The sequence below is a fragment of the Lithobates pipiens genome, unplaced genomic scaffold, assembly GCF_037356315.1.
Source record: "Lithobates pipiens isolate NorthernLeopardFrog02 unplaced genomic scaffold, aLitPip1_a1.2 Scaffold_22, whole genome shotgun sequence".
Classification (NCBI taxonomy): Eukaryota; Metazoa; Chordata; class Amphibia; order Anura; family Ranidae; genus Lithobates; species Lithobates pipiens.
Window position 1 is genome coordinate 32,875,038 of NW_027507784.1, and position 15,899 is coordinate 32,890,936.

General features: G+C 48.2%; 1 protein-coding gene across 1 annotated transcript in view; it reads right to left on the reverse strand.

Annotated features, from left to right (window-relative positions):
- Positions 1–9,517, reverse strand: part of LOC143923533 (uncharacterized) — a 92,428-nt gene extending 82,911 nt beyond the window's left edge. The window contains exon 1 of the mRNA XM_077447275.1: positions 9,150–9,517. The gene's annotated coding sequence lies outside the window, so the exon portion shown is untranslated. The remainder of the gene's footprint in view (positions 1–9,149) is intronic.
- Positions 9,518–15,899: the final 6,382 nt, after the last annotated feature.

A 15,899-nucleotide genomic window follows, 5' to 3' on the forward strand; every position in this document is an offset into this window, starting at 1 on the left:
GCATCTGCAGCAGTTAAAGTGGGTGTTGTGTGCCTCCAGCACAGTATACACCTGAAGCTACCCTTTATTACTGGTGCTCTGTTTCTGTAATACAGACATCTGCAGAAGTTAGAGTGGGTGGTGTGTGCCTCCAGCACAGTATACACCTGAAGATACCATTATTGCTGGTGTTCTGTTTCTGTAATACAGGCATCTGCAGCATTTACAGTGGGTGTTGTGTGCCTGTTGCACAGTATACACCTGAAGCTACCCCTTATTGCTGGTGCTGGTGTTGTTCTGTTTCTGTAACACAGGCAGGCAACTGCAGTAATTACAGTCGGTGTACTGTGTCATCTGCTCAGTGTGCACCTAAATCTACCCATGTCACGATCGTCCTGGCGTTCCGGTCGCACACGGGAGACTTACCCACAGAAGCCTGTCGTTGAGAACCCGTCGTTCCCCTTTGACGCGCGCTAAAGTGAACGGACGCTCTCGCGTCGGCATGAACGAGCGCACGCGTGCACGTGGGGTCACGAACGGGCGCACGGCCACTCGCGGGGGCACGCTGACTCGTCGTGCGACCGTTTTGGCGCCCTAAAGGCTTCTTAAGGTCCTTGCTCCGTTCCCTTCTTGCTGTCCAGTCTACAGCGTGTTCGGAGATCCTGCTATTCAGTTCCTGTACCTGTTACCTTGGTCCCTGTTACCCGGCTAGTTCTTGACCTTGATCCGTTGCTGCCTACCTACGACTTCTTGCTTGTCTGACCACGTCTCTGCCTCATCCTCTTTTACTGCGTTGACCGTTTCCTGCTGACCCGGCCTGCACCCGACTCCGCTGTTCCTGCCTACCCGTTTGGATTTCCTGTGACTGCTGTCTTCGCTAATGATCGTCTGCCTGCCAGTCTACCCACTTGTGCCTGCCTACACCAGCCGATTACCATCAGCCCAACCTACTCGCTGTCGGTGTTCTGCTGCTTATCCGGACCTGCCTCTATCTGCCAGGCACTTGTGCCCTCTGAACTTTTGAATTCCTGTTACCACCTCCAGGGGTTCATTAGCCAGGGAATACGAGGGGCCGCTCCCTGCATTCCGGGCTCATCTACTAGGTACGTGACCGTACTGGACAGCCATGTCCGAGCCTGCGCAGGGAGCCTCCCCCATGGACGAGCTTTGCCGCCACCTGGCTGGCCTTACCCAGGCAGTTAAGAGTCTACAAGAAGGCTACGGCAGACTGGAAGAACAAGTCCAGGCGCTATCTGCTTCTTCACCAGCTGCTCCGGGGGCCCATGCCCCACCATCAGTGGTGATGATGCCACCCGAGCTCAGGGTCCCAACTCCGGAACGATTCACGGGAGACCGGAACAAGTTCAGAGCCTTCCGCAACTCCTGTGAGCTCTATTTCGCCCTGCAACCGAGGACCTTCTCCCTTGAGGCGACTAAGGTGGGGTTCGTTATTTCCCTTCTGAGGAACGAACCTCAGGCCTGGGCACATCGTCTGCTGGAACGAAAGGATCTGTCCTTAGACACCATGAACACTTTCTTCCTGGCGATGTCTAGACTCTATGAGGATCCCCAACTCGCTGCGACCGCTGAAGCAGCCTTACACGCCCTGCAACAAGGTCGCAGGCCTGTGGACGATTATGTGTCGGAGTTCCGACGTTGGAGCGCTGACACGGACTGGAACAACGCGGCCCTGCGATATCAGTTCCGCATGGGTCTGTCCGAGCCTCTGAAGGACGAGTTGGCACGTGTGGGCATTCCCGAAACTCTGGAAGCTCTGATAGACATTTCAGTCCAAATTGATAGGCGCCTGAGAGAGCGCCGCCAAGAGCATTCTACCGCAGCTACTCGCCCGGTCTGGATGTTACCACGGGTGCCTAGCTCCGCCCACCCAGCTCCTTCTGTTCCAGCCGCAGCCACACTGGATCCCCCGGAACCTATGCAGCTGGGGCTACTCCGTCCATCCCTGACTCCAGGGGAACGCCAACGTCGCCGGGTCAACAACCTCTGCCTGTACTGCGGAGAGCCAGGGCACTTTGTTCGCACTTGCCCAGCTAAGATGCGTAAGTGCCTCCTTGTTCCACCTGTCCCCTCACCTGTGTTGTCTGATAACACCTCTCACCTGGCTGTCCCTGTTCTTTTTCAGCTTCCAGGAAGGACTATTCCAACCCACGCAGTTATTGATTCCGGGGCGTGCAGTGGCTTTGTAGACTCGTCCTTCGCCCTGAAGAACACGATTCCCCTTAGACCGAGAGAAAAGGGGCTCTCGGTATACCTGGCCGATGGGTCTACTTTGGAATCAGGACCAGTGACTCAGGAGACTAGTCCCCTATCTGCTGTCATCGCCGGGACTCACCAAGAATTCCTATGCCTAGATGTCATCAAGTCTCCTCTGTTCCCCATCATTCTAGGTATGCCTTGGTGGAAAGCACACAACCCACGCATCGATTGGGCCACTGGAATGATTGAGTTTCCTTCGGTCTACTGTCTCCAGCATTGTTGCCCTTCAGTTAACGGGGACTCTTCGGCCCTCTTCTGCTTGAAAGCAGACGAAGAAACCCGACAAGCTGTGCCCAAGGAATATCATGACTTCCTAGATGTTTTCAGTAAGAAGGGGGCCAAGACTCTACCACCTCATAGGCCATATGACTGCCCTATTGAACTACTCCCGGGGGCAGAAATCCCCTTCGGAAGAATCTTTCCTCTATCCGAGTCTGAACTGAGTACCCTGAAGTCCTACTTGGATGATAACCTTGAAAAGGGATTTATCCGACCCTCTACCTTCCCGGCTGGCGCTGGGATTTTCTTCGTGGAAAAGAAAGACCACTCCTTACGCCCATGTGTGGACTATCGGGCGTTGAACAAAATCACCATTAAAAATCGCTACCCCCTGCCATTAGTACCCGAACTTTTTCAGAGACTAGGTTCTGCTAAGTTGTTCTCCAAGCTGGATCTTCGGGGTGCCTACAACCTCGTCCGTATTAGGAGGGGTGACGAGTGGAAAACTGCCTTCCGTACCCGCTTAGGGCACTTCGAATACTTGGTGATGCCGTTCGGGTTGTGTAACGCCCCAGCCACATTTCAGCATTTTGTCAATGACATTTTTAGAGATTACCTTGATCTGTTTGTAATTATTTACCTTGATGACATCCTAATTTTTTCCCCCACTTTAGCCGACCACCGGGAACACGTGAAGAAGGTCCTGACTCGTCTCCGCCTTCACGGCTTGTACGCCAAACCCGAGAAATGTGTCTTCGAACGGCAGAGCATCCAGTTTCTCGGCCTGGTCATCTCTGTGAGAGGGATTGAGATGGATCCCCAGAAGATCTCTGCAATTCAGGACTGGCCTGTCCCTTCCGATAAAAAGGGAGTTCAGCGATTTGTGGGATTCGCAAATTTTTACCGCAAGTTTATTAAGGGATTCTCTTCTATTATCTCTCCCATTACCGGACTGACCAAGCAGGGCCAGAAGTTTCGTTGGACCCCCGAAGCACAAGAGGCCTTCAAGACCCTGAAGGATTTGTTTGTATCGGCCTCTGTCCTGAAACACCCCGATCCCGCTCTACCATATATCCTCGAAGTCTCAGAAATAGCAGTCGGAAGCGATTCTTTCCCAGAGGCAGGGGCCCAAGTCCTTACTCCACCCGGTTGCCTTCTTTTCCTGCAAATTGTCGGAGGCAGAGAAGAACTATGACGTCGGAGATCGTGAGTTACTGGCAATTAAATCTGCACTCGAGGAGTGGCGCTACCTGCTGGAGGGAGCCATCCATCCGATTCTGGTCTATACCGACCACAAAAACTTGGAGTACCTTAAGACAGCAAAGAGATTGAAGCCCCGTCAGGCCAGGTGGGCACTCTTCTTCTCCAGGTTTTCATTTCACATCACATACCGTCCCGGATCCAAGAATACCAAGCCAGACGCTCTATCCCGGATGTACAGTCAACCGGAGAGCCTGCCACCTACTGATACCATCCTTTCTACAGGGAACTTTCTTCTGCTCCAGGGGGATGTGGTGTCTCAAGTTAAGCAGGCTTCCATAGGCACAACAGCTCCATCCGGTATCCCGTTATCTTCCAGTAATGACCTTCTGTGGCATGAGGGCAAGATTTTTGTTCCCCAGGAAGTTCGGACTCTGGTTCTGGCCTCCTGTCATGACCACCCATTGGCCGGCCACTTTGGGGTATTCAAGACTTTGGAATTACTCCGACGTACATTCTGGTGGCCACGAATGAAGGACGACTGCAAGAGGTATGTGGAGGCTTGTGTCACCTGTATTCGGAGTAAGGGCAACAAGTCTAGAGCCTGGGGTCTGCTAAAACCGCTGCCTGTTCCTGATAGACCATGGAGGATGATCTCCATGGATTTCATCGTCGAACTCCCTCCTTCGGAGAACTATTCAACGATCTTTGTCATAGTTGATAGACTCACCAAAATGGCCTACTTCCTGCCCATGAAGGGCACCCCCTCAGCCACAGAGACAGCCAACACCTTCGTTAAGGAGATTGTAAGACTCCATGGCATCCCCGCCAACATCACATCTGATAGGGGGGTGCAGTTCACCTCAAGATTCTGGAGAGCACTCTGCGGAGCTCTGAAAATCGACCTTTGCCTGTCCTCAGCCTACCACCCGCAGACCAACGGCCAGACCGAGAGGACGAACCAGACACTGGAGCAGTACCTTCGTTGTTTCTCGTCCTTCTCCCAAGATGACTGGGTCTCTCTTCTACCTATGGCTGAGTTCGTCTACAACAACACAGTCCACTCTGCCACCAAGCAGTCCCCTTTCTATGCGAACTTTGGCTTCCATCCATTGTTCTTGTCTGGCAATTTCCCCAAGTGTTCGGTACCAGCGGTACAGGAGAGTCTTAACTTCTTTGAAGTAAATAACAAACTTCTACAAGAAACCCTGACCAAGTCACAGGAGCATAACAAAGAAGTTTTTGACAGAAAGAGAAGGGGGGAGCTGGATCTCAAGGTTGGGGATCAGGTCTGGTTGTCCACCTTGAACCTTAGACTGTCTTGCCCCTCCAAGAAGTTGGGCCCAAAATTCGTGGGTCCCTTCCCGATCAAGGGGAAATTAAACAACGTGGCTTTTGAGCTCAAGCTTCCTGAATCCTTCCGGATCCATCCAGTCTTCCATGTGTCACTTCTCAAGCCTGCTGTCCCGGATCCTTTCACTGACAGAATTACCAGTCCTCCAGAACCCGTGATGGTCAATGGGGAAATTGAATTCGAGATTGAATCCATACTGGACCGCAGGAAGAGACAGAACCAGATTCAATTTTTGGTCAAGTGGAAGGGGTACGGACCTGAGGAGAACTCCTGGGAGCCAGAATCTAACATCCACGCTAAGAGACTCATCCGTGCCTTTAAGAATTCTCACCCGAGTAAGATGGCTCAGTTGGGCATCCAGAGGCTGCCCCTTGGGAGGGGGCAATGTCACGATCGTCCTGGCGTTCCGGTCGCACACGGGAGACTTACCCGCAGAAGCCTGTCGTTGAGAACCCGTCGTTCCCCTTTGACGCGCGCTAAAGCGAACGGACGCTCTCGCGTCGGCATGAACGAGCGCACGCGTGCACGTGGGGTCACGAACGGGCGCACGGCCACTCGCGGGGGCACGCTGACTCGTCGTGCGACCGTTTTGGCGCCCTAAAGGCTTCTTAAGGTCCTTGCTCCGTTCCCTTCTTGCTGTCCAGTCTACAGCGTGTTCGGAGATCCTGCTATTCAGTTCCTGTACCTGTTACCTTGGTCCCTGTTACCCGGCTAGTTCTTGACCTTGATCCGTTGCTGCCTGCCTACGACTTCTTGCTTGTCTGACCACGTCTCTGCCTCATTCTCTTGTACTGCGTTGACCGTTTCCTGCTGACCCGGCCTGCACCCGACTCCGCTGTTCCTGCCTACCCGTTTGGATTTCCTGTGACTGCTGTCTTCGCTGACGATCGTCTGCCTGCCAGTCTACCCACTTGTGCCTGCCTACACCAGCCGATTACCATCAGCCCAACCTACTCGCTGTCGGTGTTCTGCTGCTTATCCGGACCTGCCTCTATCTGCCAGGCACTTGTGCCCTCTGAACTTTTGAATTCCTGTTACCACCTCCAGGGGTTCATTAGCCAGGGAATATGAGGGGCCGCTCCCTGCATTCCGGGCTCGTCTACTAGGTATGTGACAACCCAATTGCTGGTTTTCCCATCTCCCTGCAGGCCATTACTATGTCTGGAAGGCCAACAAGGAGAGGCAGACAGTCACGAGCCAATAAAAGAGGGCAAGCAGGTTCTGTGTCTAGAGACAACAGTGCTGGTCGTGGATGCGGTGCATCGTCATCAGCACATGGCCATGGGACACGCTTGTCCTTATTTTCGGCAGCTGGACGTGTTGAGCCGCATGATGCCGAAGACTTGGTAGAGTGGATGACCAAGCCCTCCTCATCCTTCTCATACTCTCTCACCCAGGCTCAGGGTACTAGCAAAGCAGCTGCCAACGCGTCCTCTAACCCTCGTTACAATGTTATCAGTCACTCCTTCCCTAGACCCACCATGTCCTCCTGAGGAGTCCCCCGAACTGTTTGAGCACAGTGTTGGGTACATGCTCCAGGAGGATGCCCAGCATTTTGAAGGCTCTGATGATGATACCCAGCTAGAGGAAGGCAGTAGCGTGAGCGCAGGGAGAGGGGATGCTCAAGAAGGAGAGCAATGTGGCAGTCATGTTCCATCAGCTGCAGCATACTGCCAGGTTTGCTCCAGTGATGAAGAGGGAGGGGATGATGAGGTCACTGACTCCACGTGGGTGCCTGAAAGGAAAGAGGAGGAGGAGGAGGCACATCTCCAATGAGGCAGGATGCCCTCCAGGGGCCAGCTTAAGGGCAGCACACCGACTGAATCACACCGCAGAGCTCTGCCTGTGCAGGGCGCTGCCTCTGCGCGTTATTCCAAAAGTTCTTTGGTGTGGGCCTTTTTTGAGATGAGTGCATCAGATCGCACCGTGTTATTTGCAATATATAAGCATATCGCGCGTGGCCAAAACATCAGTCGCTTGGGCACCACATGCTTGACCAGACATATGTTGTCCTGCCATGCAGCTCGTTGGCAAGCGTACCTTAAAGACCCACACCAAAGAACAAAGCGGACCTCTCCTTGCTCCTCATCAGCTGGCATCTCCAACCCCACTAGACCTTCAGTCCTCTCTGAAACCTGCACTGAGAGGAATGAAGGTGTAGAATTAGGTGTGTCACAGCCAAGTACCTGCGGGCACTCTGCTAGTAGTACACAGACGTCTGATTGTAGCAGGAACATTTCCCTGCCCCAGCTGCTGGACCATCGAAAGAAGTTCACTCCCAGCCATCCACATGCCCAGCCAACCGCTGGGCATGTGGATGGCTGGGAGTGAACTTCTTTCTAGCTAGCTTGGCTAAATTGCTAGCACTTCAACTCCTACCTTTTCAGTCGGTAGACTCGGCCCCCTTCCGTGAGTTTGTACAATGTGCGGTTCCTCAGTGGCAGGTCCCCAAACGCCACTTTTTCTCACGGAAGGCGATTCCGGCTCTCTACCGGCATGTGGAAGGCAATGTCCTTACCTCGCTGGACAGGGCGGTCAGCGGTAAGGTTCATATTACTGCTGACTCATGGTCCAGCAGGCATGGACAGGGACATTACCTATCTTTCACGGCCCATTGGGTCACTCTTCTGGCAGCTGGGAAGGATGCAGGACAAGGTGCAGTAGTGTTGGAGGTTGTTCCGCCATCACGCCTCCAAAATGCTACTACTGGTTGTGACACACCTCTCTCCTCCACCCCCTCCTCTTCTTCCTCCATGGCCTCTTCCTGTGCTTTGTCCTCGGAACCAGCGGTGCTCCGTAGGCGTTCAAGGGGCTATGCAAGTACGCAGGCAAAAAGATCCCATGCCGTACTTGCGCTGGTTTGTTTGGGGGACAGGAGCCACACTGGGGCAGATATTTTGTCAGCTCTGCAGGGGCAGGCTGAGAGGTGGTTGACGCCACGCCAGCTTAAGCCAGGACTGGTGGTTTATGACAATGGCACCAACCTCCTCTCCGCCCTCCGACGGGGACAACTGACCCATGTGCCCTGTTTGGCTCATGTCCTTAACCTGGTGGTGCAGCGGTTCTTGGGAAGGTACCCGGGATTACAGGAGGTCCTGAGGCAGGCCAGGAAAGTCTGTGTGCATTTCTGCCAATCATATAATGCCAGTGCTCGGCTGGTTGAGCTCCAAAAGGAGTTGAACCTGCCCAAGAACCGCCTTATATGTGACATGCCCACCAGGTGGAACTCAACATTGGCCATGCTGCAGCGGCTGCACACGCAGCAGAGGGCTATCACCGGCCAACATCAAATGGCCAGAGCAGTGCAAATGCCACAGTAATCACTCTGTGGTAAACCCATATATGTGTTATGCCGCGTACACACGACCGGACTTTTCGAGTGACTAGGTCCGACAGAACGATTCCGGTGGACCATTTCGATCGTGTGTGGGCTGCAGCGGACTTTTGATTTGCAAAAATCCGACAGACTTTAGAAATGGAACATGTTTCAAATTTTTCCGCCGGAACTCCGCCGGACCCAGTTCCTACCGAGTCGGACTTTGGTGTGATTTTGTGTGGTCAAGTCCGTTCATTCGGAAAGTCCTTCAGAACTCTGTCAGAACTCCGCCGAAAGTCCGTCGGACCTAGTCACTCGAAAAGTCCGGTCGTGTGTACGCGGCATAACACATATATGGGTTTACCACAGAGTGATTACTGTGGCATTTGCACTGCTCTGGCCATTTGGTGTTGGCCGGTGCGGTGTAGCACATAGGTGAATTTTAACACTTATCTATCCAATTTGTATGTTACTGATGTAGCGCAGCTTATTTATTTTTCTTTCTATTTTTTCTGTAGCTATGTGGTACAGTTAAGCTGCAGCTCCCAATAGGTCCTCATATAGACCATTTTCCAGGCATTTGCGTATATATTTAGTATATTTGCATACCGTAGCGCAGTTTCTTTTTCAGCATCATGTGTAGCTGCTGTCCAGGGCAGTCTAAATGCAAATATCGCCTGCCTAGGAACACAGATTAACAAAAGATAGTTGAAAAGGAAAATGTTTACTCCATCAGTTCAGTGTGCAAGAAGTGACAAGGACACAACATTTCTGACAGGATCAACTGCTACTTATTGTACTCACCGCCATTTAGATGAGGGAAGCGACGGTATAAATTTCCCTACGTTTCCAGCAGTATCATGGAATTCTGGTTGTCCTGCAGTTAATAGGAACAAGAAAAAGTAGACAAAAAATGAATGAACTTTTTGGAAGGTGATTCATGCACTATATTAAACTGGTGCGATAATTTTTCCTTAAACAGAAAAAAATGTGACACGTAGCGCTAAATGTGTAAATAACTCAACTTACACCACCTACTTAATCAAATCAATCACAAAAAATTATGACAGTAAAGGTCAATATATACACTCGCATGTACATGTGAATCTAAATATAAAGTGCTAAATGTGCAATCAATATACTGTAAAATTTAACTTTTCAGTTAAATTTGCATCAGATAAGAAAAAAAAATATATGTGAAAAAAAAATATATATAAGTGATAAAAAATTATTATTAAAAAAATTATTATTATTATTCAGTAATGCCGCATACACACGATCGAATTGTCCGGCGTACTTAGTCCGATGAAACGCATTTCACCGGACAATTAAATTGTGTGTGGGCTTCAGTGGACTTTTCCAGCGTAAAGTCCGGCGGACTAAGAAAGTAGTTTTGCAGTCCAATCTTTCCGCGGGACTTGGGTTTCAGCGGACAATACATTCGTCAGTATGCTAGTCTGGCGGACTAAGAACGACGCATGCTCAGAAACAAGTACGAAAAGGAAGCTATTGGCTACTGGCTATTGAACTTCCTTTTTCTAGTCCCGTCGTACGTGCTGTACGTCATCGCGCTAGCAAACACCAGACTTTCTGTGTGTCCGTGTGTGGCCAAGTCCGTTCGGTAGAAAGTCCGCCGGACTATCCGCCGGATTGTTTGCCGGACTAAGTATGCCGGACAATTCGCTCGTGTGTATGCGGCATACGATATAGTATGAAAAATAAGTCCAACACAGGTAATCCACGTGAAAGTAGTAATCAGTGTCAAAACAAATGAATTGCTCCTTCACCACACCTTCTGTGACCGTGAATCCCCTGTTGTGAGCACACTCACCAGCTAGTAAGCCTCACGCTCACGTGCTTGGCTAATAGAGCTTTAAATCCTCTAGATAAGACGATAATTGTAGAATCATCAAAATTGCGGAGCCCATACACATTGGTCCCTCCTTGGTAATCTACATGTGTATATACCTTGCAAAGAAATATAAAGGAAGCCTCCAATAGCGTAATACAGTCTCAACACTTTAATAAAATGAAAACTCAGTGCACTCACATGAACAATATAAAAGAAAAGCCAAATCATAAATCACTCCACATCACGCTTGAACTTCTTAGATGCATAAGTATACTGGGGCATTGGTGGTAACGGCAGGCCTCAGATTGGGTAAGTGATTTGATTCCTTCTCACTCCTCCTTATACGCCACGCTTGATCTTTCAGCGGATCCGTGGTGTATTACAGTGCCTAAGACACCTCCCTTCGTTCTCTCCGTCCAGCAACCACCTCACACCGCCCAGTTCTCTAACTCACTAATACACTGTGTTCGCCAGATAGCCACGCCCGACATGTTTCGTCATCAATATGACTTCTTCATGGGATTGCAATCCCAATTAATTTGTTTGGACACTGATTACTACTTTCACGTGGATAACCTGTGTTGTGTAATTTTTGTATAAGTAGCAGCTGAGCTTATAGGTTGGAAGTGTTTCTAGCGCAGTGGTGATACACGTTTTGATAGGAATTGGGTGTGGTGTATCTCTATATGTATCTATATAGTCATGCACGATACCTACAGTGAAGTCACTCACTCCACCAGATACACACAAAAAAATAAAAAATAGAAGAGATGTTGAAACCTGCATTGCTCAAGACCACATCCTCTGCATTTGTTTCCTCACACTGTTCGCACCTAAATGTTCTTTTGCCCAATTTTAAGACAACATTAATAACTTTTAATAGCAAATCATGCTTCTCCTTAACTGAATAAAAAGCTCATGAAAAACAAACAACCACACTACAATTATGTCAAGTCTTTTATCCAACTTTATTGAACCAAACGAAGCACACTTCAGCCCCATCTAGGAACGCCATACTCTAACATGTTTCGCCCTTGTGTTGGCCTAATCATCCCTAAGAGCTAACGTTTGTTCTTGTGCAATAAAAACACCTTTACTAATATGATGAAATGTTACTCACAAAGATGGAGGGTAAGAAGCATTAAAGGACAATCTCCCAAATGGCAAAAATCCTCCCAAGGCCAACACTCAGTCATGGAGTCCACTGGGTTAACAGTCCAATATGACACCCCTGTCACCCCCAGGTCTATATCAAAAATGTCCTGAGGGTCTGTGGAGCTGGATAGTGGTTTCATATTGGATCACTAACTCGCTGGGCTCTGTGGTTAAGCAAATTTGTGCCATTTGAGAGATTGTCCTTGCTTTTTACCCTCTGTCTTTGTGAGTAAAATGTTATCATAATAGCAAAGGGGAGTCCCACACTGCTTACCGGAACATCCTTCCAGCAACAGGCTGAAGAAGTCAACCCACCAGGCTTAGGGAAAACCTACAGAACCCAGAAATGGTCAATATTGACTCAAGCTTCTCAGACTTCCCATATTTTCCACTGGTGCACTGCTGAAGCCCCCAGTTTATGCACATTGTGGCCCTGACAGTATTACTCCTCCACTAGAACTTTTGCTATATTAAAGCGGAGTTCCACCCTAAAGTGGAACTTCCGCTCATCAGAACCCCCCCTCCGGTGCCACAATTGCCACCTTTCAGGGGGGAGGGGGATAGCTACTTCTGGGAATAGCTAGCCGCAGATGCCCCCCCCCCATTGTCTTCTGGGAAACATGCTTCACTTCCTGATTCCCTGACAAAGGATGGCGGCGGGGGCAGCCGAGAGACGAGCGATTGCTCGTCATCTGCTGCCGACATCGCTGGACCCTGGGACAGGTAAGTGTCCATTTATTAAAAGTCAGCAGTTGCAGTATTTGTAGCTGCTGACTTTTAATATTTTTTTTAACCACTTTCAGACCGGACCATTTTGCAGGCCAGTGACCAGACCACTTTTTGCGATTCGGCACTGCGTCACTTTAACTGACAATTGACTGCAACGTGGCTCCCAAACAAAGTTGACGTCCTTTTTTTCCCCACAAATAGAGTTTTCTTTTGGGAGTATTTGATTACCCTTGCGGTTTTTATTTTTTGCTCTATAAACAAAAAAAGCAACAATTTTGAAAAAAACGCATTATTTTTTACTTTTTGCTGTAATAAATATCCCCCAAAAATATATAGAAAACATTTTTTTTCCTCAGTTTAGGCTTATACGTATTCTTTCTACATATTTTTGGTAATAAAAAAATCGCAACAAGCGATTATTGATTGGTTTGCTCAAAATTTATAGCGTTTACAAAATAGGGAGTCGTTTTATGGCATTTTTATTAATCTTTTTTTTTTTTACTAGTAATGGCGGCGATCAGCGATTTTTATTGTGACTGCGAAATTATGGTGGACACATCAGACATTTTTGACACATTTTTGGGACCACTGTCATTTATACAGCAATCAGTGCTATACAAATGCAGTGATTCCTGTGTAAATGACACTGGCAGTAAAGGGGTTAACCAGGGGGTGGCAGAGTAGGAGTTAAGTGTGTCCTAGGGGCGTGTTAATAACTGTGGGGGGCTGGGCTGTGTGTTAGTGAACACTGATCTCTGCTCCAATCACAGAAAGCAGAGATCAGTGTCACTTGTTGCTAGGCAGAACAGGGAGATGCTGTTTACAACGGCATCTCCCCGTTCTCCTTCCCCGTGAGACAATCGCTGGTATCCCTGTGGCGATCGAATCCGCGGGACCCGAGACCAGACTCACGGGGGGTCCCGACCGGCACGTGCGTGCGCCGCCGGCGGTGCACACGCGATGGCAGGGCGGCAAATTAAACTGGACGTACCTGTACACCAGTTTGCCTGCCCGTCCCATTCTGCCGACATACATTGTCGTGCGCCGGTCAGGAACTGGTTAAGGTGCAGCTCCTCTTTAATTGTTTAAGGGTTACCCAGGCCTACAGTCTTCCAAAGTAATGGTAGAGTTGAGTGGGGGTTGATTTACTGAAACTGGAGAGTGCAAAACCTGGTGCAGCCGTGCATGGTAACCAATTGGCTTCTAACTTCAGCTTGTTCAATTAAGCTGCCAAAAAAAAAATGGAAACTGATTGGTTTCTATACAGAGCTGCACCAGAATTTGTACTCTCCAGTTTTAGTAAATCTACCCCAGTGTCTCAAGCTACATTTAGCTCAGATTTTAACTGGTGGTCAAGGTGAATCCTTTTTGTATGTAAAAGAAGAATTTAATTTGCTGAATCCGATGCTTTTCTGGTGCCTTGAGTTTAGGTCACCAGTTAAATTGGTTACCAAATTACCAATACTTGCATATAGAGATTTGGCTGCTACTATAGTGAAATACAGGATTTAAAAATCCCTCAGATGGTTTTGATGTTGACTTTTCAAAGCAGCAGTGTTCTGTCAGATTTTTTGTATAATGTGAAAGATGATGTTACGCCGAGTAAATAGATACCAAACATGTCACACTTTATAATTGCACACACTCGTGGAATGGTGACAAACTATGGTACCTAAAAATTACCATAGGCGACGCTTTCAATTTTTTTTACGGTTACCAGGTTAGAGTTACAGAGGAGGTCTAATGCTAGAATTATTGCTCTCGCTCCGAGGATGTACAAAGGATTTAAACACAGTTTATATATGCAGGCGCGACTTCCGTTTACTTTTTCTTTATTGCGTGAGCTCGCGGGGATGGGGGCGCTTTAAAATAAAATGTTTTTCTTATTTATTATTAAATTGTGTTTTAAAAAAATAAATAAAATTTGATCACTTTTATTGCTGACACAACGAATGTAAACATCCCTTGTGACAGTAATAGGTGATGACAGGTACTCTTTATGGAGGGATCGGGGGTCTAAAAGACCTCTAATTCCCTCCTTTGCACTTCAAAGTATTTAGATCGCCGAAAAATGGTGATTCTGAATACTGTATATATTTTTTTAATCCGGCGCCATTGGCAGCTGAGTAAACCGGAGCAACGTTGTGACGTCGCTTCCGTGTTTACATTCAGGAGACTGGAACTAAGACATTTACGGCTTCGTTCCAGTCTGTGGCTAGACGCCGAAAGTGCCGGATCGTGGATTGGGTCTCCTGGTGGGACAGGAGGCCCGGTCAGAGCGGCAGGGGGGGGGATGTCCCCTCCCACTCCTCCGGGATAACAATCAAACGGCTTTTAGCCGCATTGATTGTAATCCCTGGAAAGACAATCGCCCGCTCTAAAAAAACGGTACAGGGATGATGCCTGCAACTGCGGGCATCATTCCGGTATAACCCTAGAAAAGCCTAGTCCACATATGTGTGTACACTCGGCGCGAAGGGGTTAAAAATAGGTGTGAAATGCAAGACTCCGGTGGTTGTAACAAGATGTCCGCTTGCCCCCTACTTAAGCCCCATACACGCTATCAGATTTTCTGCTGATTTTTTTCTTCAGGTTTACCAAAACCATGTAATATGAGGTCAAACCTCAGGAGTTTCAATTTGTATGCAATCAGGCAGGCCCTTCCACTACATGGTTTTGGTAAATCTGAAGAAGAAAACCAGCAGAAAATCTGATAGTGTGTATCAGGCTTTACTGTATCCTTACTGTGGATGAGTGCGGGGTGTAGCAAGATGGCGGCGAGGGAATGTCACTTCCACTACAAATTCTGACGGGACGCCTAATCTGACGAAACATCTGCATGCATGCTTGAGCTAAGGGTGGATGGATCCCAGGAAGTGAATGCTACATGCATCATTTGCCCTTACTCAAGGTGGCCACGACCAGAAATGCCACAGGGGTGTTTTTGAAAGTTATCTATTTTTTTCTTCACTATTGATTAATTGTTAGCTTTGGATCTTATTTCCGGTGTCCTTATATTGAGACCTAGATATTTTTGATATTTCTGAGGTTTCCATCTTCTCTGTCCGATTTATAGTATATATCAATCCCCACCATACAGGAGGCGTATTTACGTTGGATCCCCCCCCCCTTTTTATATTGTTTTTTTTACCTGATTTTATGAATAAAAATGTATCTTACATTTAATACACGGCAATTGTGGATTTCGTTTGGAAAGATTCTTTCCTTATTTAAATTAAATTTTTAATATTAATTGGATTTAAATATTGGATCTATATGATTGGAAATTGATCTTATATTTAATGCACGTGAATTATGCATTGAGTCTAGCCTTCTGGGCTATGCCTTGCATATGGTTTAATCCCTAGTTGATTTTTCGATCTATTTGAGGTTTACTGTATCTGGAGTTCCGACTCCAGTTTGATAGTTTCATAGTTTCATAGTTTGTTTTTTTGTGCCCCTGTATTAGTTTGGCTTGCTGTTGATGAGCTGCTGCGATGCCCAAACATAGGGAGGGTTTTTAAAAATACGGCCGTAAAGCGGAGTCTATTGTGAATGTTTTAAGAATTTGATTGCCGCAATATTATTGCATATATGACCTCAAGAAAATGACGGCTGTTCACTTTCCCTGCCACTGTTGACCTTTCGTGGTGTTTTGAGTTTGAGCTCCAAAAAACATGGCCGCGGGTGTATTCAGTATAAGAAAATGGCCGCCGCAATGTTATCCTGAAAATGGCCGCCAATCATTACACTACTTAAGACACCTCCGTAGTCCATTTTCTATTCCCTGGTGAAGTCACGTGACCTGTGACGATACG